Source organism: Ursus arctos, unplaced genomic scaffold (assembly GCF_023065955.2).
Source record: "Ursus arctos isolate Adak ecotype North America unplaced genomic scaffold, UrsArc2.0 scaffold_33, whole genome shotgun sequence".
Lineage (NCBI taxonomy): Eukaryota > Metazoa > Chordata > Mammalia > Carnivora > Ursidae > Ursus > Ursus arctos.
In genome coordinates, this window is record NW_026623019.1 from 13508581 (window position 1) to 13534058 (window position 25478).

Below are 25478 nucleotides of genomic sequence, written 5' to 3' on the forward strand. Positions count from 1 at the left end.
GACTTGGAATTGGCAGCTTAGTGACCACCAAGAGAGAGATTGTGCCTTTGACTCTAGGATCAGCTTTCTTCAGCTGCAAACGGCAGCAACGATGTGCTCTCAGATGATTTTACGGACAGCAAAAGGCTGGAAAGAGCCCTCGCTAAAAAAAAATGGATCACAAAAGCGGAAGCAGATGAGAGATAATGCCGATGCGTGGTTGCTGGGGCTGGGAGAAACTGATTAATGGATAAGGAGTGTTACCTCGGAGTGATAGAAATATTTTGGGACTAGATAGGGGCTGTGGCTGAACCATATTGTGAATGGATTAAATGCCACTGAATTGTTCACTTTCAAATTTTTGATTTTATGTTATGAAAATGCCACCTCAATAAATTATTTAAAAAATAGAAAGGGGAAGAAGATAGAAGCTTATTCTTGACCACAGGTGACGACCCAAGAATGACTCCAAATAATGGATGATTCTGTAATGGGGCTCTGGACCTTACAACAACATGGATAAGAAAACCCTGAGAAACAGAGTTTTTATTACTTTCAAACTGATCCAGGAATGGTTGCCCTGGGGAAATATGAGTTTCATGCCATTTAAAATATTTTGCTCCCGTGTCCTATTGTTTCAGTCTCGTTCTTAGATATTGCGACAACATAAATAATGATTAGCATGTATTGGATAACACTTCAAGAATATTCTAAAAGGGTAAACTTTGTGTATTTTTCTTGTTGTTTCCGATCATTTTCTGAAAGATCAAGGATGATTTCTCTCACATTTCTTCCTCCCCCTGAGAATGAAACTAAATCTTTTGAAAGTCATCCTGATTGGTTGTGGAAAGTGTTTGTACAATGTCCTGAGAATCGGGAATTTATTTCTCTCTGAAGTCAGAGTAGTATAGCTTTAAAGGACGGAACAGCAATTTAGAATGTGGAGTTGAAGCATTTTAAAAACAAATGGTGTGTGAACATAGGAAATGGGCTCCCTCGGGTGATAGTATCATGATTTTTCCTGGACCCAGATTTCAAAGCCTCCCTCTAAACCCCTGGGAGGTGGTTCTCCCAGGATATAACTTTCCTGGACAAAAAAGCAATGGCACATTTCTCTCCCTTATGTTCCTATATAAAGAATGACTTTCTTAAATAAGTGGATTGTGAACTCCATAAACCACATATAATCTCCTAACATTATCTGTAGGCAATCCAAACTGTTCCTCCAAGAAAACGAACTTTAACAGTAGGAAGTCCTAATTGTGCATTAACTAGTTGATTTTCCATGAGAATTTCCCCCCAAATACCAATTGATGTTTCCAGTTCAATTCCCAAACTGCAAAATTTTAAGAAATACACAGCTCATGCCAAAAAATGTTTTCTTTGGATTTTAAGAAGCACCTGTGTCCAGAGATTCCACTCTGTTCCATAGACTTGGGAGTTATTCGTTCCTCACCCCAGTATAACATTCCAGGATGTTGAAATTGACCTTGTATAACTATTCTTATTTCAACTACTATTTGGTGGGGACTGATCCTATAGAAAAAATTTTTTACGTGCCACCCTATCTGGGCTATCACCGATGTGTGCAGGGACAAAATCTTTTACCCCAGTCAACATATAGAAAGAGGCTGGTGGACTTCTCCCTAAAAAGTGTAAAACAGGAAATTCATAAAATTGAGTAAATAAAACCACTCTTTGTAAATATAGAGCCAAGGACAGAAAAACCATGGTGCTTCGGAGTCCTTTTTAGGCATCTGGCTTAGAAAGGCATCTCACTTAGTAAATCCATATTAAACCCTGTTGCATTCTGGATTCATACCAACGAAGTATCCAGTAACTGGTGATTCTCTTCCATCACCCTGAAATTATACACTCCAAAAACTGTAGCTACTGGAATCCTGTTCATTATTCAAAATCAAAGTTTCATAGAATTACATTAACCAAAACAAAAACAGCAATGATGACAACTGATTGTTATTCGTTATTATTATGGACCCAATTCTGCTCTCAGTTTTCATAAATCTAGTTGAAAAGTACAACTATTTTCCCCATTGTACAGATGAGAAAACTGAGGTTTGACGTGGCCAATTATATCCTCATTTTTATGTCTTCCTAATCCTTCCTAACCTGCCATTCCAAATCAATTTAGTCCTTACCTCCTTTGACTTGCCACATCCTATAGAAATGTGTTAAATCTATCCTGCTGTATCTCTTAATCTAGCACCTATGTATATACCCTTGCTCATTCTCCCAGAGGCTTATAAATTGAAGGAATGGCCTATCTCAGCCTTGTACCAAAGCAATACAGAGGGAAGAGCCTTGCATATAATAGAATCTTGCATAATTATTTTTAGGTTTTGTAAATTGCTATTATTTTTTAAGATTTTATTTATTTATTAGAGAGAGAGAGCGCGCGTGCAAGTGACAGTAAGCAGGGGGAGGAGCAGATGGGGAGGGAGGGAATCTGAAGGACGCTTCATGCTCAGTGCAGAGCCTCAATCTCACGACCACGAGATCATGACCCAAGCCGAAACCAAGATTTGGACGCGTAACCAACTAAGCCACCCAGGCGCCCCAGATTTTGTAAATTATCGACACTGATGTTAGAGAAGTACCTAGAACTGGTTATAGACCACCCAGTATCTATCTTCTGAATAGCTAATGGTTTGTTGTTCCACATCTCCTGAGTGATGGTTCAACTCGAGTTGCCATAGATAAAAATACTCCCATAATGGCTAGGAACCGGGATCCCCAACCAGCAGACCTAGTCCAAAGAATTTTTGGAAAGTCGTTAGCACCATAGTTTTCCATCCACAAAGCTGTGATTAATCTCGTTAATAATACAAGAGACCTGGGGTGCCTGGGTGGCCCAGTCAGTTAAGCATCCGACTCTTGGTTTCGGCTCAGGTTGTGATCTCAAGCCCCGAGTCAGACTCCATGCTCCGTGTGGAGTCTGCTTGGGATTCTCTCTCCCTCTCGCTCTGTCTCTCTCTCTCTCCCTCTTTCTCAAATAAATAAATAAATAAATAAATAAATAAATAAATCTTTAAAACAAAACAAAACAGGAGACTTGGTGTTCCTTTTTGGTTACCATATAAGGCTACTTCCCTCAAAACTTTATGCTTATTTGCCTTGAGAGGCAAGACCATGACCGTGTCACCTGGTCAGTATTCTTTGTGGCAGCTTGGCACTGCCAGCGTTTGTTATCTTAGGCTGACGCTGATGTGTTCTGTGACCACCACTGTCATTCTGCCAACTTTGTTCTCATAACCCCAAAAAAACTAAATTCATAGAAGCTTCAGTAACTGGAAAAATATTATATCTCCTCCTCTCCTCTCCTCATGGAAGGGAGAGATCTCTGCATATTTCTTAGACTTCGGTCTGTTTAGAAGTAGAAAACCATGGAAATTTTTCATTGACTTTCCTTTCAAGCAAATATCATTAATAAATTACCGGAGGATCTTCGCATTTAGAATCATATTCTTTACTGTCTGTTTACCATGGTTTGGGCTGGTATTCTTCTACCAGATAGAAAACTATTACCTCTTGTAAGAGGGAGACTGCAATTTGTCCCCTAAAACCCATTATCCTCATCTTCCAAAGCAATAGAATTGAGGTCAGTACACACCTTTACAGAACAGTTCCAGAAGCCGTGTGTCCATTTCTTGGTCTGGGACTTCAGACATCGAGTATACTTCCTCCATGTCTTCTTTCCCTTTTCCACCAGCAAGAAGCTGGATGAAGTAAGAATTTAGTTCTAAGGGATGGCGTTACAATGACTTGGAATCTGGTCTATGAATGACCTCAAGTGGTAGGGCTTCTCTCCAAATCTAGGGTGAACTCATGGAGGCATTTATGGGAGAGAGACATGGACAGCTTTTATCCTTAGATCACTGGGTTTTTGGAAATCAGTTACGGTAGTTTGTTTACTCTTACTCTGACAAATAATCTGCGAATGGATACCGCTGTTGTAGACCATCGCCGTAACTGCAGGAGTCATAAAAGCCAATAGAGGGGCGCCTGGGTGGCTCGGTTGTTAAGCATCTGCCTTCAGCTCAGGGCGTGATCCCTGCGTTCTGGGTTCAAGCCCCGCATCAGGCTCCTCTGCTGGAAGCCTGCTTCTTCCTCTCCCACTCCCCCTGCTTGTGTTCCCTCTCTCGCTGGCTGTTTCTCTCTCAAATAAATAAGTAAAATCTTAAAATAAATAAATAAATAAATAAATAAATAAATAAATAAATGCCAATAGAATATCCAGAGAATCTAGTGACAAAACTTAACCTCTCACCATTTAGTTTTTGCTCTCTTACGTTGGGTCAGTTCTATCTATATTGCACATGAAGTAGGACTTTTTCAATACCTAAGAAATATTTGGCTTTCTGTTCCAGATTTTCCCACTACGCTTACTGGATGTCACGAAGTCTGCTCTATTTAGTCACAACTTGATATTAGTTTAGCAGGAACACACTCTGGACCTTGTTATCTTGCAGTTTCTCTCCAATTTAACATGCGTGAGTTCTGTAATTCCTCTCCATGATAATGGTCAAGAATCTTCTCATTGTTTCATTAAAATATATATTTTTTAATTTCACGGAGCACTCTATTTTTCTTTTTCTTTTTTTTTAGTTCACCTAATGTTTTGTCTAGGGGTTAGCAAACTGTTGCCATGTGTGAGATAGTAAATAGTTTAACCTTAGCAGGCCATGTGATCTCTGTCACAACAACTCAATCCTCACGGTTGTGGAGCTAAAGCAGCATAAAGTCTACATAAATGGATGGTTGGGACTGTATTCCAGTAACATTTTATTTACAAAAATAGGAAGTGGCTGGATTTGGTCCACAGTCGTGGTTTGCTGGCCCATGTCTTAGTCTGTGTACTACCATGGACACTATGGATAATTATTTTAACTTCACCTCTACCTGCGTCCTTCAGAACTTTAACCCCATCCATCCTGACAGGTTTTTTTTGAATCTTTTTTAAATCTTTTTTTTAAGTTTATATTCAAATTCCAGTTAGTTAACATACAGTGTAACAGACGATGGTTTTTTTAATCTGCTTTCCTCACTTTTGTGGCCAGGCTTCTAAGTACATCTGGAAAATTTTATGCTGGTCAGTGCTATGTCACATTTTTATTTGGAATATCTGCTCAATTGTGTGTTCATCACTACTCAGTATTCTTTCCCGCTCCTCTTCGTAACCTGCCATTATTCATCCTGGATAATGACAAACTGTTCTTCAAAGTGGTTGAACCAATTTACACTTCAGTAAGCAGTGACTGAGATTCTTTTTGTTTCACATCCTTGCTGATATTACAGACTTCTGAATTTCTGCCAGTTTGGGGGTTGTGAAACAGGGCCAATGCATTCCACAGTTTGAGGGGGGTGACATTCATATTCGAGTGCATAGGAATGATGCTCCCTGGAGTTGAGCAGTGCACCATCCATGCAAATGTATATAGCAACCTTAGTATGAAACGTATCACAAGGTGTTTTTAATTCATAGTTGCTTGATTATTAATGAGTTCGAGAATCTTTTCACTTATTTAATGGCTCCTTATATTCCTTCATTTATGAAGTATGCATTCATGACTTCTACACAGTTTTCAATTCTTGCTGTATTCTGCATACTAGTCCTTGCCAGTTATATGTTACAAATATCTCCTCTCAATTTGTGGCATGTATGTTTAACCCCTTTTATGGTCTCTTTGGATGAAGAGACGACTCTTATTTTCATGAGGTTAATTGGGTGTTAGTTTTCTTCTATGGTGAATGCTTTTACTGTATGATTTAAGGAGTTTTTCCTTGCCCTGAAGCCAGAAAAATGTTCAGTTTTACATTTCATATTGAAGTTATTTTTTTTTCAGTTTACCTGGAATTGATTTTGCCTTTGTGTTATCCAGCATTATTTATTGAGTAGTTGCTCCTCTTTGTCCTTTTGCTTTCGGTCATAAATTCAGTTTCAATACATGTATTATTTGTTTTTGGTTACTTTATTTGAGTTAACTTAGTCTTTGTCTAAATGTGTATTTTCTGTCTACATGGTATATAAACGATTTTGTAGACTGTTTCTCTATTTCAAAAGTTATTTTTTTCCATATTTCCAACTGCTTTATACCTATAATATTTGTGACTATTCACCTTTTTGGAACATTTTTGTCTATTCATTCTCTATCCTTTGTTAGTCAAATTTTTCTAATATTTTTTGATATCATAGAGAGTGCTATAAGAGACATTTTATGCATATACCTTTTTCTTATACTGAATAATATCCTGGGGACATAATCATAGCAACAGGCATATTGAGTAAGAGTAATGATATTACATGGCTTTAAATACCATAAATTAGATATTGTCATATTTAATTCCAAAATGATGATTTCACTTAAACATTTTAATTTCCTGCCTTCAAGTTATTATTAATGAAATGATACTTTATCACGGTTTTAATAAACACTTGATTGATTGCCTATGCAGCTAAACCAGGTACCTTGAGTCATTATTATGCGTGTCCCTTCATGAGTGGGCCTCCTGCTCATTCTCTTTACATTGAAGTTTGGTGCTTTACATGAAAATGTGAATGGGCTCTTTAGAGGTTGCAGACTTGTACCACATACTGTATAACTTGATTTCTTTTTTTCGAAGAGTTAACATCTATCTTAAGCCCCCGCTTAGTCTGCTTTTTCTCATTCCATCATATTGGGCAAATCATACAAGATTAATCCTGAGCCCTTGAATAGAGGCGAAGGAGTTCTTTTCCAGCTGCATTTTGGCATAGATGTGGCATCATCTCTCTGAAATCACTATCACTTATACCTCTGGGAACTGGAGATTGAATTACTGCTCTGCTTGGAGTTACCCACAAAGATCGGCTTCAAAGATGAGGGTTTAAGTTTCTATCCCATTCAAAGCAGGGGCAAACAGAAACAGAACACAGTGAGTCATCCTCATCCTTTTGTGGGCACTCAGCTTAGCTGGCATGTCACATCCGACAGTGCCCAGCTTTTAGATGAAGGAACATCACGTGCTATGTTGACTAATTACACTGGGCTTGGAACTTGACTCCTGGAGAGCCGGGGGGGAGAAAAAATGTACACGCGGCCTCTGTTTCTTCATATTGGCTATTCACCAGGGTTCAATATACCGTATGGATTTCCTTGGACGGAGCCCTAAGGAGAACCAAAGCATATCCTGCTTTTTCATTCGTTCATTTTAGTTAAGAATGCTCCCTTTCACCTGCCTCGATGTTATGGTGGAGTTTTATAGATCACATCTGTCACTCTTCATTCTCTCTCTCATCTAATAACTCACTGAATCTTGTTCATTCAGGATCATACATTTGGACGGATCCTCTCTTCTTTAGCTCCATTGTCTTAGTTCGGGCCCTTATCTTCACTCATCCAGATTACTGTCGTTCCGCTCAGTACCTCTCTCGGCTGCCACTCTTATCAGACGTTAACTCTGCATTAGTGAGAACATTTTCAACGGCAAATACAGCAGTCACAAACTATGTTTATGAAATCAGCAACAACAACAACAAAAATAATTTATTGAATCAAAGAATAGAGTTGACTTTAAACTTAGCTAGAGATAGGGGTTCAAATGACGCCCTCGTAATTCTCTCTATCCTTCAACCATGCCTTTCTCACCACTGGCCTCCTACGGGCAGGTTCTGGCCCCAGAGTGACAAAGATGGCCAAGGAGCATAGGCTTACATGAGTCTTTCAGCTAGAAATTCTGGAGAAAACAACATGATGTCCCATAGCACGGATGCCATCTCCCCTCCCTCCCTCCAAAGGCTTATGTCGCACTCTCTTGGGTCAGGGTCTCTCGTGGGCCACTTTGATTAGCAAGTTTGTGCCGTGCGCCTAAGCTCATTGTGGAGAGAGGTGAAGACTTGGAGTTTGCCAGCCCTACCCGAATCACAAGGAGCAGGGAAAAAGGGGAAGTATTCAAAACAAAGGCTGGTGGGTCCAGCTGAAAATTAATATGACATGTTACTGAATATGACCTCCAAAAGCATCACTTTAAAATAAAGTTATCATCATATCTCTAGTTTCCCACCCAAAAAAACCTTCAAAGCCTTCCAGTTTCTTATGGGATAAGCACAACCCTCTTGCCTGGCACATAGGTGCACAGACCGAGAACTCATTCTACCTTCCCTGTCATCTCCCATATCCTCCCTGACATATTTTAGGTTGTAAAACATCATTACCATATAAATCACCATCGCCTTAATGTTCCTAATGTACTTCAATCTTTTAAGATTCTGTAATTTATAATATTGCACCCTCTATCATGCAAGCGTCAATCCCTCTTCTGCGACCAGCTTCAACGTTATTTCAGTTCTGAGCTTCTGTTCTACCTCTTCAAGTCCTTTTAGGCTCCACCAGTCAGCGGCTAACCCCTCTACCGTTACGGCACTTTGCACTGATCTTGCCTATAATCGTAATTACATGAGCTTATAATTATGGTTCTGTGTCTGTTTTCTATCCTTGACTTTGAGAAGCTTGAGGATGGGAACCACTTCTTCATTGTCTTTGTTTTCTTGACTACACTCTGCCCTATAGCTCCTAGCAAATGCCTGACCACACAGATGTAGACCGACTGAATGCAGGCATGAAAGAAGACCTCGGATTTTCCTGTGAAAAATGTTATTGAAAGTTTGATGTTTCCAACCAAGCGGATCTAGTCCCTCAAAAAATACTTTGTGCTGAGAGAACTCATCTAATAATGTGGCTCAACAGGGCGACAGAAGTATGTTGGCACCGTGACTTATTTGCAAAGCTGAAGACATTCTGTGGTTTGGAAGCATTTTCAAATAGTGAAGTGAAATGTTATATAACAATCCAACAGATTATAGGCCTGAATAATGCAGTACATTAAAAGTATTTCCTTCTGGCACTTGGAGCTACTGGCTCCCATCCAATAGTCTACATTTCTACCTACTGAGAGGTGAACAGTGGCTTCAAGACTCACACATTTTAGATAAACTAAAGTATTATATGTTCATGAACTAATATGCTTGAAATAATGTTCCAGTCTCTTCCACGATGTTTCCCTCTCACGAGTAGCCACGAGAAGATTATTAGATAACAAAAGGCAACCATTTTAACAAAACTTGAACTATTATGATCAGGCACGTCCACATGGGTTTTTTTGTTTTTTTTGTTTTTTTTTTTTTTTTTTTTTTTTACTATGTAGACTCTTTCTCAGAGCAAGGCCCCCACTGGCCCCCTCAAGTTTCTACCAAAGAGGTAATTATCTCCACAGATTTCTAGGAAGCACTCTTCCCATACAAAACAACGTAGTCCCGGGGAGAGTATTTGTGTTTCCTAGGTTCTAGTGTCTGTAAGTCAAGCTTGAATCAGAGATTTGGTGCAAACAGCAACACCTACCACAAAAATGCTCTTGTGGGTACCACCACGGCAACCGAGTATCAACAGGACCTCAGGTGTGTGTACACACAAGGTGTATGCACTCTTGCGAAAGACCATACCTAATGGTCTTTGGGGTGCTAATGAGGTGCAAGGTTATGAGAATGCCATGGGAAGAAAGAAGGGTGTAGATTTTATTTTTGTGGGTTATGTAACAGCTAGTGTGAAAACTAGTTTAAGTTCTTTACCAGCACCAAATAATGCTGAGTCACTGGGCAGGAAGTGAAAGGTCAAGCCCTAACACACAGATTAAATCCGGAGGAAACTACATTTTCCTCAGGTTAAAGACATGGTCTTTGTCAGCAGAGACTGTATGAAGTCAAATGCCCATTTGGAGATTTTATTTAACATATCAATTATCCATTAAGATGGTGGTAGCATTCAGAACTCCATGAGACCCATCTCACAATGCCTCTATCAGAAAGGTTACAGTTTAGGTGTGTTCTTTACTGACAAATTTTTTCATATATATATTTTATTCATATAAAAAGTTATTTTCATCATTTAATATAGAAAATATTTTTTCATATATATAAAATAAACAAGTGGTATATCCTTCCAAAGTCTTGAATGCATAAAGTCTTAGGGTTGAAAAATGCTTTGGAGATCATTTCATTTTACTGTTTTAATTTGCAAATTTAAGAAGCAAAAAAGAAGTATTCATTAGGTATGACAAACCACATATAGAAATACTGACTACCCAAGAATGGTTTGCCATTTAACCCAGTTCCCCTGCGGTGATAATTACCAGGATTATTGAAGAGTTTCCAGGACTTCCTTGTTTCTCAGGCAGACTTTAAACTTTCTATAGTGGTTTTATAATTTTCAGGACGGTGGGGCAAATAATCAGCAATTTGGTGGGGGCTGAGACAGTCTGCAGGTAATAGATACAATATTTGAGTGCCCATATTTTCAGTGTCAACTTTGAACTATAGATTATAGCTTTCTTTCATTTTACTTGTTTTCTTCTTCACTTCACTGGAAAGCTATTTTGCCCATGTTTCTTCTGCTTCATATCCTGAGTTAATCTGAAAGAAGATTCTGATCTACATTTTTGGCTCTTTAACGACCAGATTTCTTGATAGAGTCTCAAGTGTTAGTTCTTTGATCTTCCACCGAAGCCTGCTACTCACAGAGGGAGTTATTGTGTGTGCTGAAGTTTGGGGGAAAGTGTGCTTTGAATAACCCTCATTTCTGTTCTATGTTACTGCTCAGATCTTTATCGTATGTCCTCTAGTATTTTGTAAACCTGTTTCAGCTGTTGCCAGCATTACTTGCTGATGGCTTAAATACATTTAGAGAGATGTGTTTATGAATAGTGGAAAGTGTCTTTCATTCATCTTTCAGTTCTTGATAGCAAACAACTGATTTTTTTAGTAGTTACCCAACATGTTCTGAAAAGACATATACTAAGATTATGATGTAGGATTCAGGGAATGCCAACTCTAAAACAAAATACAGAACCTCAAAAGTGTTTTTTGTTTTGTTTTGTTTTGTTTTTTAACTAAAGGCACAGTTTCCATAGGGAGGTCCATTTGGAACCAAGTGGCTCCAGATTTGTTCTCTCAAGTTTCTCCTTTCCCATGGTACTATTTTTTTCTTACCTTTTTTTTTTTAATTTTTTTTTTATACTAGAGGTTCCTGTCAGTAAAACAAAGCCAGGCTAGATTTTCTGAGTTTTACTAAGTACATAGGAAGCGCAAAAGGGAAATAAATACTGAAAACAAAGATTTATTTTCTTTTAGGGAAAGATGTGTGACTCTTTTTCAGGGCCAGGAATTTGCCTTATCCCTCTAAAACCCTGACACTTAACACAATCTTGACACATAGTAATTGTTTGATACACTTGAATGAACAAACACTTGAGTGACTAAAATATCTAAGTAATTTGGACAAGATACACGGGGCTAACATACCAGTAGATTGTATAGTTTGAAGTTTCTAAACTCCAACTCCAAAAGATTAGACTAATTTCATAACCCCCTTGCCATACTTCCTTGTTTCCTTGATCTGACCTTTGCTGATGTGAAAATCACCATCTTAAAACCCTGGCCGTCCAATTGTTTCCTAGACACCCGGGGCTAAGTCATGAGGAGAAGCAGATCCCTCTCTGCGGCTCTGTGAGGCTCCAGGCTCTTGTAAAGATGGTGGACACTGGGATGTTTCCTTCTCCTCCAAGCCATGGTCCATGGCACAGCCAGAATTGTCTGTTAAAATCCCAAAAGGAAAACAGAGACTAGAATGGTGGTTACCATTCTGGAGGTGGGGGTGGGGGGAATGGGGAAATGTTGGTCAAAGAGTACAGACTTCCAGTTATAAGATGAATAAATTCTAATGTACAGCATAGTAATCACAGTTTATAATACTGTACTAGATACTTGAAAGCTGCTAAGAGAGTAGATCTTAAATGTTCTCACCACAGAAGAGAAATAGTATTACATGATGTGATGAAGGTGTTTGCTAACACTATGGTGGTAACTTTCACAATATATATATGCAAAAAGTCAATACGTTGTATACCATAAACTTACCAAATATTGTGTGTCGATTTCAATAATGCTGGAAAAAAGTGGGGAATGTTTCTGATCATGAGTAGTTTGAGGTCATTGTTTTTGCAAGGAGAAATATTTAAATCAGACTTAACAATAATTTCCATCAGGCCGTTTTTGGTTGGGAAAATTAATTAAAATGTCATCTGTTTAGTTATTCTTTGTTACCTTTAATTCAAATGTTCATGGGTACAAAATAAAATACCAAAAGATCGCCCCATTTTTTTGCTTATAACTCTTCAACAGCTTCTTGTGACTTACAAGATAAAACCAAAAATCATAAACAAGGCCTACAGATTATTTTTACCAGGGCTTTAAAAGATTAATTTGGCTCAAAACAGTATTTTTAAATGACAAATCAAATAATCAGTCAAATTAACTGTCAAACTAAAAATGTAAAGATATGAATTTAGTGGTTTGAAATCAGCATTTAAAAAAAGGCTATAATAGATTCATATGAACTGTATGTAGTATTATTTCAATAATTTTTTTCAGTTATACTTATATGAGATTATACTATATACGATATTAAATATGTCACATGAAAAATAACATATCACATCATATGTTAGCTCATCAAGTATTTCCTGGAAAAAAAATAAAAGCTGCTGAAAGTAATCATCCCTGAGAAGCCGCTGTCATGGGAATAGGTACCCTGATAGTAGATTCGTGAGAGAGGCAGCCATGATTCAAAGAACAAACTTTTGAAGAGAAATGGCAGGGCTCTGTTATCAGAGGGTTTCTTATCAGCGGATTTCTTGCTCTTTTCAGTGTCTCTCCAAATCTGGGACCATGGTTGGATGACTCATTGCGTCCAACGGTCTGATGGGAAGAGTGTTTAATGAAGAGAATTCTCACTAAAATTATGATTTCGTAGGAAGAGCAAGGTTCGAAGTCACAAGCCTTGCGATTCTTTACTCCTAGGCATTTCACAGTAATGTAACAGAGGATCTGTGTTTATACACCCTTCCCCAGGCTCCTGTATGATGTTAGAAGATCCATTGGGGTGTCTTTGGTCTGTATTTTAGGAGACTACACGTAAGTTATATTGTCTGAGCCTGTTCTGAACCAAGTCATCCGATTAAAAAGAAAAAGGTTTTGAGAGAACAAAGAATTCATTCCTTATTTACATACCTTCTCTGGGTTAGGAAATCAAGTGAATAGACAATGTTAATAGATCATAGGAGTTACCAAATAGGCAAACAATCTGTGAAAGCTAGTCAATGATTATGTTAAGAATTATCCTCACAGCCTTTCCCCAAAAGGGTTAATTTGGGTATAAGTAGCTACTAGGGAACACAATATTATACACATGAACTTCACACGCATTTGTGAAATTTTAACTAATCACTGGCATTGAGAAGTAAAAAGCAGGCAAATAAAGGAACATATCCTCCATAGAGCTCAATGGCTATAATTGGTCAAAATGCAAAGCTATTCCTTGCAAAGGACTGTTTCTTCTTTTTCAGTAGTTCACAATCTATTAAATGCTCCAATTTAGAAAATCCCAACATAACCATTGAGTTGCAGGGGGGAGTGAAGAGAGCCCTGATTTAAGTTAGGAGTCTAGGGTCCCAGTCCCGTCCTTCTGAAAATCAGCAATGTGAGCCATACAGGTGGAGGCAATTGGGCTTTCAAGTCCTCTGTGTCCCCAACCGAGAAAAAATGCTTCGGACTAGACGGGCCTACCTTTCCATCTTTGTCATGCATGACTCCATGCGAACTTTATCCTCCCAAACTGCTCATTAGGTACTTATTTGCCATGGATGATAATGATCTGACTCAAATGACATATATAACAGGGGCAAATTAAACATTAACATGAGTTTTTTCCTACTTTTAAAAAAAGAAATTATTTTTATGCAAATGTTAATCTGCATTAAATATAATGTGAGTAGACTAATAGATCCCCACCCCTCACCAGCTTGCAGATAGTCTATGAACCAATCAGGGCGTCCTGCTGAAAGCAATTGAGGTTAAGCAACTTTCAACTTTCCCTGAAGCAATCTTGGTTTGAAAGCCAAGATTAAGGCGGCCTTTGATTTTTACATGTTTGATATTTGGGCAGTAAATCTGGAGATAAATATTTGTGCGATTAGGCATCCCATGAATGACTCTGCATTTTGAGGCAGGTAGAATGGAGGACTGACTCCATAAATGCAGTGATAGAGGACAACAGGAATGATCGCTTAGGGGTGAAACACTTGCTCCTCTGTAACCTTGGCAAAGGTCATGTCCAAAGTGCTTTGCCATTATAGAATGATTAGAGTTAAATCCGTTTGATGCCAAAGTTCGCAGTTAAAAGTTATTCTTTAAAAGACTCCCTCCATCACACACACACTCCCACCTAGACCGAGTGCTTAGAGAAAGGATATTACCGATCTGAAGGAGGATTTTAGGAAAGCTTTTCCTTAAGGAAGAGATATGTGCAGAAATCGGCTGGCAAAAAGATTCCATTGTTTTTCTATACCCACACTAGACTATACAATATTACGAGGGATCATCTGAAATAATACTTCATCAGCTCTTTATTGAGCTTCTAGAGTTTTCCAGGTGCTGTGCTGTGGAGTTATTTATCAGAGCAAGAAACTACTAGAATAACTCCTTTAGGGCAATTGCAATATACGAGAGAAATAATAGGTAAATGTTCTTGACCCTTTAGACATTGGTTTGTATGGAAGTCAGGGGTTAGACCTAATGACCTTAGCGACTTGTTTCCATATAATTGAGGTAGGTCTCCAAGTTGTGTTTCTGTGATAATTATTTGGGGGAAAAAGTCCCCATTGCAGTTCAAACTAGTTGAATGAGCACTCAAGACATTACCTTATTGGAAAGGAACAAGAAATGCAGACAGGACTGCCTCAAGATGGGTCCCTCTGCTGTATCTTGCCTGTACCTTGGTCCTTCTAGCCCTTTTTCCACAGGGCCAGACAAATCCTTCTGAAACACAAATCTGGCTGTCACCTTGCTGCTAAAACCTGGTCAGTGGCTCCCCATTGTGCTCTGGATGCTAAAATTCAAGCTTTTTAGCATAGACCCTTAAACTTGCTTCACGGTGAAGGTCTTGCTTACCTCCCCGCTCACCGCTCACTTCCCTGCCCATAATGCTGAGCTCCACATGACATTATTTCCCGAACAGAACTTGCTCTCTTGCTTTTGTAGATTAGAATATACTATTATACTCTTTTTCTCTATCTGTAAAGTTTTCCATTTCTTTTTTCTTTTCTTTCTTGCCTTCTTTCTTTTTTCCCCCCACCTTCCCACTTTCTCTTTACTTGTTCAATGACAACTTCAGATCTTAACCCTTACTAGGACTTTATTCCTGGAAACCTTCCCAGATCCCTTAAGACTGTGTGGGTCCTTACGACACTGGGTTGTCTCTGAATCAGTCACATCCACTGGGGTATTACCAGACTGTGTTCTGCTGCCATGATATTCCCAGAAACTAGGACAGCGTGTGGCTTAAATGGGTGAACTCAATCAATAATTATTAATAATTATTAATACACATTTATCATGGTGCTACGGGATGATGCGAGAAATCATTCCTTTTAAGTAGGAGGCACATAACGGATTTTTTAAATTGGTTATGAAAACAGAGCACACGAAGTTCAGAAGCCCAAGGTTAGTTCCACGAGAGCTGGTAAGCAGCAACCCATGGAATGATTTAGGATCTCCCTCAGGAGCACTGGAAGTGTGAGATGGTCTCACACAACTGCGTAGAGTTGGTCCCCTTGAGAAACACGAGTATAAAAAGTAACAGCTTCCATATTTAGCCGCTCCCTTCAGTCCAGTGCCAGGTACATGCCGCCTCTTGCTCTATAGCCTGGGATAGACTTACATCCTCTGTACCCCATTTCATCCCCTTCGTTATTTACATAATCCCCAGGCTGTGCCTATCAATTCACAGACTCAAAGGAATCCATTGCAGGCTCACTAAGTCATATTCTTGGCTGCATCGTACAAATGCGTTTTACCTGGATTATGTCTGTCAGTGCAAACCCCCAGGTGATGATAATTTCATTGTATTTCATCACAAAGTGTTCCTAGAGACAGCGGCGGGGGAGGGGGCGCGATACCTGAGGTATAGGGGACTCAAACCTGTTTAACATAATCACCCTTGATAACTTGTCTTCTTTCCACAACTTGGGACTTTAGAAATGTCTTACCCTACAAGGTATTTAAAACTGTATTGCAATAAAATGGTTCCAGGGCCAGCCCCCTTGGAAGACCTCATACTCGTGTCAACCGTCCTGCTGTGATCATCTTTGAAAGTTTAACCTTGAGAGGAGAGATGGTTCATTTTTCCCCTCTCAAATTATGGACTTTGTTAGATCCCTAAATACTTTGAAAGGTAAGATAGGTCACCATATTCATGTTTTAAGATACACAAAATGCAAATTCATGGCTACTACCAGAAGTAAATTGAGAAAGAACTATTTTATGAGTCGAAAGATACAGAGTAAATCTTGGCTGCAAATAATAAAACAATTATGATGGTGCCCATAGTTCATTTACAAGGTTAAGGCCAATAAAACAACATAGTTCTAAAGCACGGGAGTGTCTGAAAGTGCTAGGAGAACTGAGCACCATTTCCCTGATGTGCTTTAGATAAATTTTCCGATACCAAAATGAAGAAAAGTAAGAATGGTATTTGAGTACATCGGTGTGGTCCTACAAGAGACTTTTTACTTCTCAGAAGCGTTGAAGCAGACTTCGTCAAGATTTTGTTGAGCACTTTTAAACATTCCAATTTTCCCATTGGTAGAACTGCGTGCCTAGAAACAGACGACTGAGACTAATCAGAGAGCCATTATCTCCACTATGATCTTCAAAGTTAAGAAATATTTAATAAAAATATTCATTATGCATTATACTCTCATTTGGTTTTTGCATTATTAAAATATGAAAATCGATGCTGTCATGAATTTCTTCAATTTTTTTTTAAAGATTTTATTTATTTATTTGACAGAGATAGAGACAGCCAGCGAGAGAGGGAACACAAGCAGGGGGAGTGGGAGAGGAAGAAGCAGGCTCATAGCGGAGGAGCCTGATGTGGGGCTCGACCCCAGAACGCCGGGATCACGCCCTGAGCCGAAGGCAGACGCTTAACCGCTGTGCCACCCAGGCACCCCATGAGTTTCTTCAATTTAAGTGAATCCTGGAGAAGTTCTGCTTCCACAATTATCCAAATAAGCCTGGAACAGAAGTGCGAGGGGAGCATGGGGTTCCCACATACACAGAGTCTCTGGCAAATTGTTCTGGGCTGGGAGTCAGCGTACAGGAGTTTTAGACTGGTTTTACCTCCTCCTATGTGATTTGGGGCAGTTCTGCATTGCTTTTCTCTACACCGATGGTTTTCAGACTCAGAATCACCAGGAGGACTTGTAAAAACACAAATTGGTGCTCCCCACCCCGCCGCACCCCAGAGTTTCTAATTTAGTACGTTGAATATGCCCCAAGAATTTGCATCTCCGCCCAAGTTCCCAGGTATTTCTAAAGCTTTTGATATGGGGCAGGTTTTGAGAACCACAGCAATGCACACCTCTCTCAATCTGTTCCTCTTTCCTGAGGAGGGAAGTGAATGGGTGACAATGGAGGACAGCATGGCCTTGTGGTATGGTCTTTAGATGGCACTGTGGGAGGGGTGTGCTTTTATGGGAATGGAGGCAGGAACGAAGCAAAAAAGAAACACACATTTGGATCAAGTTCCCAATATCTTTTTAAAAATTTCATCAACAAGAAGATGGGCTTAGCACTTGGAGGCAAAGAACCCAGAGTAGCTTAGGGGAAGAGTGAAGAAACTACCAGAGAATTCCACGTCCATTCTCTAGCTCACAGTCTCTGGCTCATACTATATCCTGGAGGTCAAAAATCCAAAATTATACAGAAATGTAAAGAGGCAAAGCTGACCTGAAGGTATCTTGCTGGTAGAGATATGATCTTTCTCTGCATAAAAAGTGACAGCTCTCAACAGCCTTGTGTTAGAAAAGAACAGGAAGGTTGGATGTATTTTTTTTAAAGAGTATGAAAAACTATTATGCTTTAATTAGAATAGTTTAAAATTTAAACATAAGTAGATGCTGTTTGTGAAACATATGGATAAATACATTTATATGGCTAAACACGGCATTATGCATTGATGAAAAACATTTTCCAATAGAAACACCAAAATAAGAAAAAGATTTATTTAGCACATAAACTTGCAATGAATAGATAGAGCTTCCTTCGTATTTTCCGGAGGTCAAATCTCGCTGTAACCATTGCCATAAAATAAAAATATGCGGAAAGAATGTTTTTCTCCACTGTAATTGATGTGTTCCTTATTACAAGCAGCCCAACACACAATAAGATACCAGTACAAAAATTGCCAGGTGTATTAGCAAAATTCCCGCAATAAAATGTGTCTTGTAAAAGCTCTTTTCTTTTAAAGAGACGAGGCTGCGTGCTTTTCTTATTTGCACGTCATTCTCTGCATTGAACATGCCTTTGTTGTTGCAATTCATTGCCTCTTCATGGAGTTACTAGACAGTCCAGCATATTTATAGTGGCATGAATGACTCTGCTGGAATAAATATCACAATGCTTTTGTAATCACAGGGCATCGCGCACAGGAACATAACGAGACATCTGCCTTCTGGGAAGGGAATTACATGAGCCCTCTGTAATTTTCAATGGGAGAAAGAACAATGTGTGAACTTTGAGCCAGTCTGTGTCATTTACCATAAAAGTCATTCAAATTCACACCAAGTCAAGTCTAGACACAAAGCTGTCCGCATCACTGAAAGTATTTTGCAAACAGAAAATATTCAGTAAAGTAAGACTTGAAACTAATGATTAATGGGCTCCCTCTATTTTGGACACTCTCTCACTGGCTCGTCCTGGGTTGCAAAATTCATATAAAATATCCAGACAATGAAGGCTTGTAGTAGTATTTATTTTCAGTATATACTTTTAAAGCAACATTAACAATTTATAAGGAAAATAATGACTTTCATTTTTAAAATGTGATCTTTTTCATCTCATTGAAGTGTTATAAAAAGAGGAAGTTATTTTAAGATTTTTTTAAGGAAAACTGAGGAATAGATACTTTCAATGTATAAAATCGTGAAAAATGGAACTATTCAATTCCTCAAATACTGATTAGGTGCACACATGTAACACATGTTTTTACATATGGCATTCATGCACATTTTTAAGGTCAATTAGGCAAAAAAAAATCAGGAATCTGAAAGATATTTATCCATTTGCTTGGAGAAGGGAAGATTATCATATTGTATTTTATTTTCTTATAGAGAAGTATATTCAAGATTTTCATCCTGTTACTAGATGGTGACTAAGGTAGTATAAATAGTAGAATGGAACAAATACTCAAGAATTTTTCCCCATCAAAATAATAAATTTTATTCCTCAAAAGTGAACATTCTTCAGAACATGTGGGATAGATATAAAAGTAGAGAAAAACAGTGCACTAAAATTTGTGGTAAACATTGATTTTTTCAAAAATGCTTGGTAAATCTTTGCAATTCTTACATTGTTCCAGGGACTAGGAAAGAGAATAGTTGAGTGTGACTATTCAGAATTTTGTTCAAAATTTCACTTTCCAAGTTGCAACTTAAAAAAAAAAAGTAGTATAAAGAATCAAACCTGTCTTCTCCAAATCCTTCATCTATATGGAAAGGCCTCTCATTAACCAAAAAAAAAAGAAAAGAAAAGAAAAAAAAGAAAAGAAAAAAGGACTGAATTATCTCCTTTCTTCCCTAAACTTAGGAAGTCCCAAGTTAGAAGATGTGTAGGAAAAGATACCCCCCTTTTTTTTAAATCGGAGGTAACATTTCATTATTCATTTTTTTTTTAAGACTTTATTTATTTATTTGACAGAGACACAGCCAGCGAGAGAGGGAACACGAGCAGGGGGAGTGGGAGAGGAAGAAGCAGGCTCCCAGTGGAGCAGGGAGCCCGATGCGGGGCTTGACCCTAGGACCCTGGGATTACGCCCTGAGCCGAAGGCAGACACTTAACGACTGAGCCACCCAGGCGCCCCTCAGTTAATCATTTTTTAAATAGAAAATCGTGAATGCGGCTCTTACAGATAGAAGTCATTCTATGAAAAGTGATGGCCACAGAGTAAATTGATAAGCAAGTATAGGAAACTACTATTTCAACAAAGTAGATATCCTATTACTCTACAAATCTTTTAAATAAACCTTTTAAAAGTTTGCTATGTATTCGGATGCCATACCCTTAAAATATCCAAAAGCATATCTGATGATTAGGAAACACATACTTGAAAATGTGTATTGAATGTGTAATTCAACCATGTTGTCCACAACAGCGGACACAGGACGCACGTGGCTGCTGAGCCCTGGAAATATGGCTAGCATGACTGAAGAAACAGTGTTTTCATTTTACTTTTAAAAAATGTTATATATGCAGGGACAACTTTGTCAACTGTAAATTTTATGAGATCTAAATACAGATGAAGTGTTTCTGATGAAAATTAAATCCTTTGACCTGTGATTTGCTTTAAGTGTAAAAATATACTGGGTTTCAAAAACACATGAAAAAAAGGGAAAAATATAATATTTTCATCTTGTTTACAGGTTGGATTAATAATATCTAGGATATAGTGTGTTAAATAAAATATAATCCTGAGCTTTTTTAAATTTACCAGTTATAATATTTTTATGTAGCTGCTAGAAAAATTTTAAATTACAAACATGACTTGCGTTTTATTTGCAATGGAACAGTGCTGCTCTACATTGTAAATAGCAATTAAAATTTAACAGTCTTCGCAATTTTTAAAATCTGTGGCCAATTATTACTACATGTATTTTTGAGCATAGCCAATAAAAATTTCACTAAGTATCACACAAGTATTTTTTAGTATATCCCTATTCCTATAGCCATAGCTAATCTAACCACATGGGGCACAAGTTTCTACATGTGAGACCATTTTGGTTGTTAGTAAGTGTTCAGAGCCTGTATAAGGTTTTTGTTTTTGTCTGTTTGGTTGGTTTTCAGTAGGCTCAGTGCCCAACGTGGGGCTTGAACTCACTACTCCTAGATCTAGAGTTGCATGCTCTACTGACTGAACCTGCCAGGCACCCCTAAGGTTAATTTTTTTTTAGTGAAAACGTGAGTTTTGAAATTAAAGCATGTTTGCTGGGTCACGTGTACAGTTGTAAAGGTTGTTCACAACACAAGGTCTCCTAAGTAAAAGATGAGCCCACACTCACCCACCAAGCGATGGCCTTGGCAAGGGCCTGCATTTGTCTGGAAAATGGAGCTTCTTTTCTAAATGGCACAAAGACAGCATATGGGCTAGCTAACTCTGTGGATTTGCATCAAGATGCAATATTACATGCGATATTGTAAAATACATTCTCAGAAAATTGTTTTCTGTTCAAATTATCCAGGTAAAGTAAGCTGAGTCTTTCCAGGTGAGATGCAGTGAGAATTCTGGTATCATCTTACATTTGCCAAAGGTTTTCTTATTTTCCCAACTTTCACATATATTCACAGTATTCTCAAAGGAGATGTGTAAAGATAAGGAAAGAATGTATAGGTCTTGTTTCATAACCAAGGTAATGGAATTGAATTTCCTTATTTTCCACTTGCAAATAAAATTATAACTCCTATAACTCAAGAGGCAGCCCCATAGAAATAAACACGCAACTAAAAATGAATGTCACATTTATAGGCTAAGAACAGATGGTAATAGAAGGAAGCAATGTAACCATAATTTTGGTTTCTCAATTCAATCAGAATTTCGATTTCTAATGAAAATATATCATCGTATTTTGTTATTTAATTTCTGTGTTTTAAAAGAGCCAAAATAAATGGCAATGGGGTGTCACCCCAATCTAATTTATTTATTATAATCTTAGTTTTGTACAATTTATCTAAGCGAGCTTATGACAAAAGTTCTCCCTTGAAAATATTCTGGCACTAACAGCTACCTTTGAGAAACAAGTTGACATTAGAGTCAATTAAAATCTATTTTTAGCTAATAATAAACACTGTTTTCATGCTATGTATTTTATTTAAGGATAAGGAGAAAAAAAAAAAACCAACCAGGCTAATACTTTTATGCATCCACTGGACTCTGAGGAGAATATCTTTAAGATAATTCCTTAATACCCCTTTTGGAAGAGTATTAGTAGTTTCTTATTCAATGTAGATTTCTTAAGTAGCTAACATTTATTTTGTTTCCCTACCACCTGATCTTGGTTCCTTAAAACCTGTTTTTCATTTGTTTTACATTTATTCATGTTCTAATGGCTGCTAGTGACTTTCAACTAGAATTTTCTTAAGGAGTGGGTTTTAGATCTTTCTACATACACAACGAATATTGTTGGAACATATGTGTTTTAAAAACCTCAACGTGTTAAACATTAATGACCCAGATTGATTATATTCTTAACTGTTACTAATTTTTAACCATAGAATTGAAGGTTCACTTGAGAGTTCACTTGAATACAATAAATGCTGTGTATACACAATTACACCAAATATTATGCCTCTCTTTTGCTGTTTTTATAAATAGCTCATTTGTTCATTGAATTTCAGACCAGGACTAAACCACATGGATTTTGAAGAAGGCAATGTACAACCTTTAGAGCAAAAGTTGACCTTGCAACCTGTACTCCAAAAAGCAAAGTTTCCTTTTGGGGTATCAAACCACACCATAACTCCCACATTATCAATTGAAGGTGCTGTACCCAAAACATCCTGTTTTTATTTAATTCTTATGTTTATCAAGCCATTGTGGTCATGAAAAGAGATTATTCAAGCACATACTTTTTTCAGACTAATTTGAAGGGGGGTTTTGATAAAACATGACAAAAAGAGAAATTATTTTAAAAGTAAAAGCATGAATTTACCCAAAGCCATCGATATCTATCGTTCCGTGGATCATGTAATGAACATTGTCATTTTGGCATGTAGAACATGTCTCTTCTTCCACCACCTTTGAATTAATTGGATTGTAAGGGGGAGGGTCAGGCAAGGAGGGATGGGGGATGGAACAGGCAATGGCTCCAGTGCCGTTTGTATCCCCGGAACATTTTGAAGTCAGGTAGATATTAACCTAATAAGGGAAGCCCCACTGGCTTTCTGTCTCCTCCAGACAATAAAACAACATAATTGTGTCTGTGCCTCTCTTTCCAATTGTTCTACTATAACACGGATTGAGAACTAGCTACAGATTCTAATTAACTCAAATTAGACTGATGGGAGAGATGATAAACACTATGACATGAAGATTAGGAAATTAATCCTAATTTTAAACCTCAAAGACATTGGGTACAAAGGAAATAAAAGTTAAAGGAGCAAATTGGGCCACTAACTAATTCAAAGATGTTGGAAGTTAGCGCTAACCACGCAGTGGCTTTAACCCATTTGAATGCGAGTTCCTGACTTTCTGCACGGAAGGAGTTCAACCCCTTTGGAGAAGAGCCCGCGTTTCAAAATGGCGTCAAGCCTTTTCCTGCACTTTTTGCACTTGACTCAGTATTTATCATTAGCTCAGGGATGGGAAGGGGAAGTGATGGGGATAGAAAACTACGTTAATGATTTAAAAATAATTTATTGACTTAGAAACTTGCTCAGCAAGTTTTCTGAAAATACAGAAAATTTAGAAAGACTGGGTATTATAACATATACTACAGATATTTGTAAAAGATATATAATGAGCATTTTGATTCTAATATTGTTTGAGGAAAACATTTCTTAATTATAAATATGCATTAATGAAATTCTTTACTGAAAATGTACACACTTTGTTTTCCCACAGTTACAGCTTATTAAAAATGTTACTTTCATACTGTTGCTTCTAATGTTCACTAATTTCTCTGAATTCTCAATTGTTTATTATGAAAATAGGCTTGGAAGACATACAGGTGGCCAACAGACACATGGGAAGATGTTCATCATCACTTACAACCAGTGAAATGCAAATCAAAACTACAATGAAATATCACTTCACACCTGATGGAATGGCTAAAATCAACAACACAAGAAGCAATAAGTGTTGGCGAGGATGTGGAGAAAAAGGAACAGTCATGCACTGTTGATGAGAATGCAAAATGGTGCAGCCATTGTGGAAAACAGTATGGAGGTTCCTCAAAAAGTTAAAAATAGAACTACCTTATGATCCAGCAATGGCACTACTGGGTATTTACCTAAAGAATGCAAAAAACTAATTCAAAGGGATACATGCACCCTTATGTTTACAGCAGCAGTATTTACAATAGTCAAGTTATGGAAGCAGCCCAAGTGTCCAACTAGAGATATAGATAAAGAAGATGTGGTCTATATCTGTAATGGAATATTACTCAGCCATGAAAAAGAATGAACTCTTGCCATTTGCAATGACATGGATGGAGCTAGAGGGTACAATGGTAGGGGAAATAAGTCAGAGAAAGACAAATACCATCTGATTTCACTCATAGGGAAACAAAACAAACAAAGTGGAAAAAAGAGAGCAAGAGAGACAAATCAAGAAACAGACTCTTAACTACAGAGAACAAACTGGTGGTTACCAGAAGGGATGTGGGTAGGGGGATGGGTGATACAGGTGATGGAGATGAAGAGTGCACTTGTGATGAGCACTGGGTGTTGTATGGAAGTGTTGAATCACTATATTGTACACCTGAAACTAACATAACGTTGTATTTTAATTCACTGGAATTAAAAAAAAATAGGCTTTTAGAGAAAGTTCATCTTATTCACGTTGCAAGGTTCTCCCACACCAGTCATGTTGTTGGAAATCTATATTACATGATAGAAGAGGAGTTAAAATGGTGGAGGAGTGGGAGGACCCTCAGTTTGTCTCGTGCCTCACACACAGCTAGATAGTTATATTATATGATAAATTCATTTGTAAGTATATGTTTGAATTCTAATCCACATGATGTGAAGAATTTAAGATAAAAAATAAAGTAGGGGCACCTGGGTGGCACGGTCAGTTAAGTGTCCAACTCTTGGTTTGGGCTCAGGTCGTGATCATCTCAGGGTTGTGAGATTGAGCCCCGAGTCAGGCTCCACACTCAGCACGAGTCTGCTGAAGACTGTCTCTTCCTCCCTCTCCCCCTGGCCCGCCTCACTCTCTCTCTCTCTCTCAAATAAATAAATAAATAAATCTTTAAAAATTTTTTTAAAATAAGAAAAATAAAAACTCACTGTAATAATAAAAAAGAGCAGTTTGACTAAAATTTTAAAAATCAGAACCATATCAAGGAAGAACACTAAAATGAAACCCAGAGGACATATAATATCAAACTTCAGAGTTTTCAGTACACTAAAGAAAAAAGCTCCCTTTTTAGGCTACATGACTCTCATTATTAAAAAAACAAAAAACAGGGGCGCCTGGGTGGCACAGCGGTTAAGCGTCTGCCTTCGGCTCAGGGCGTGATCCCGGCGTTATGGGATCGAGCCCCACATCAGGCTCTTCTGCTGTGAGCCTGCTTCTTCCTCTCCCACTCCCCCTGCTTGTGTTCCCTCTCTCGCTGGC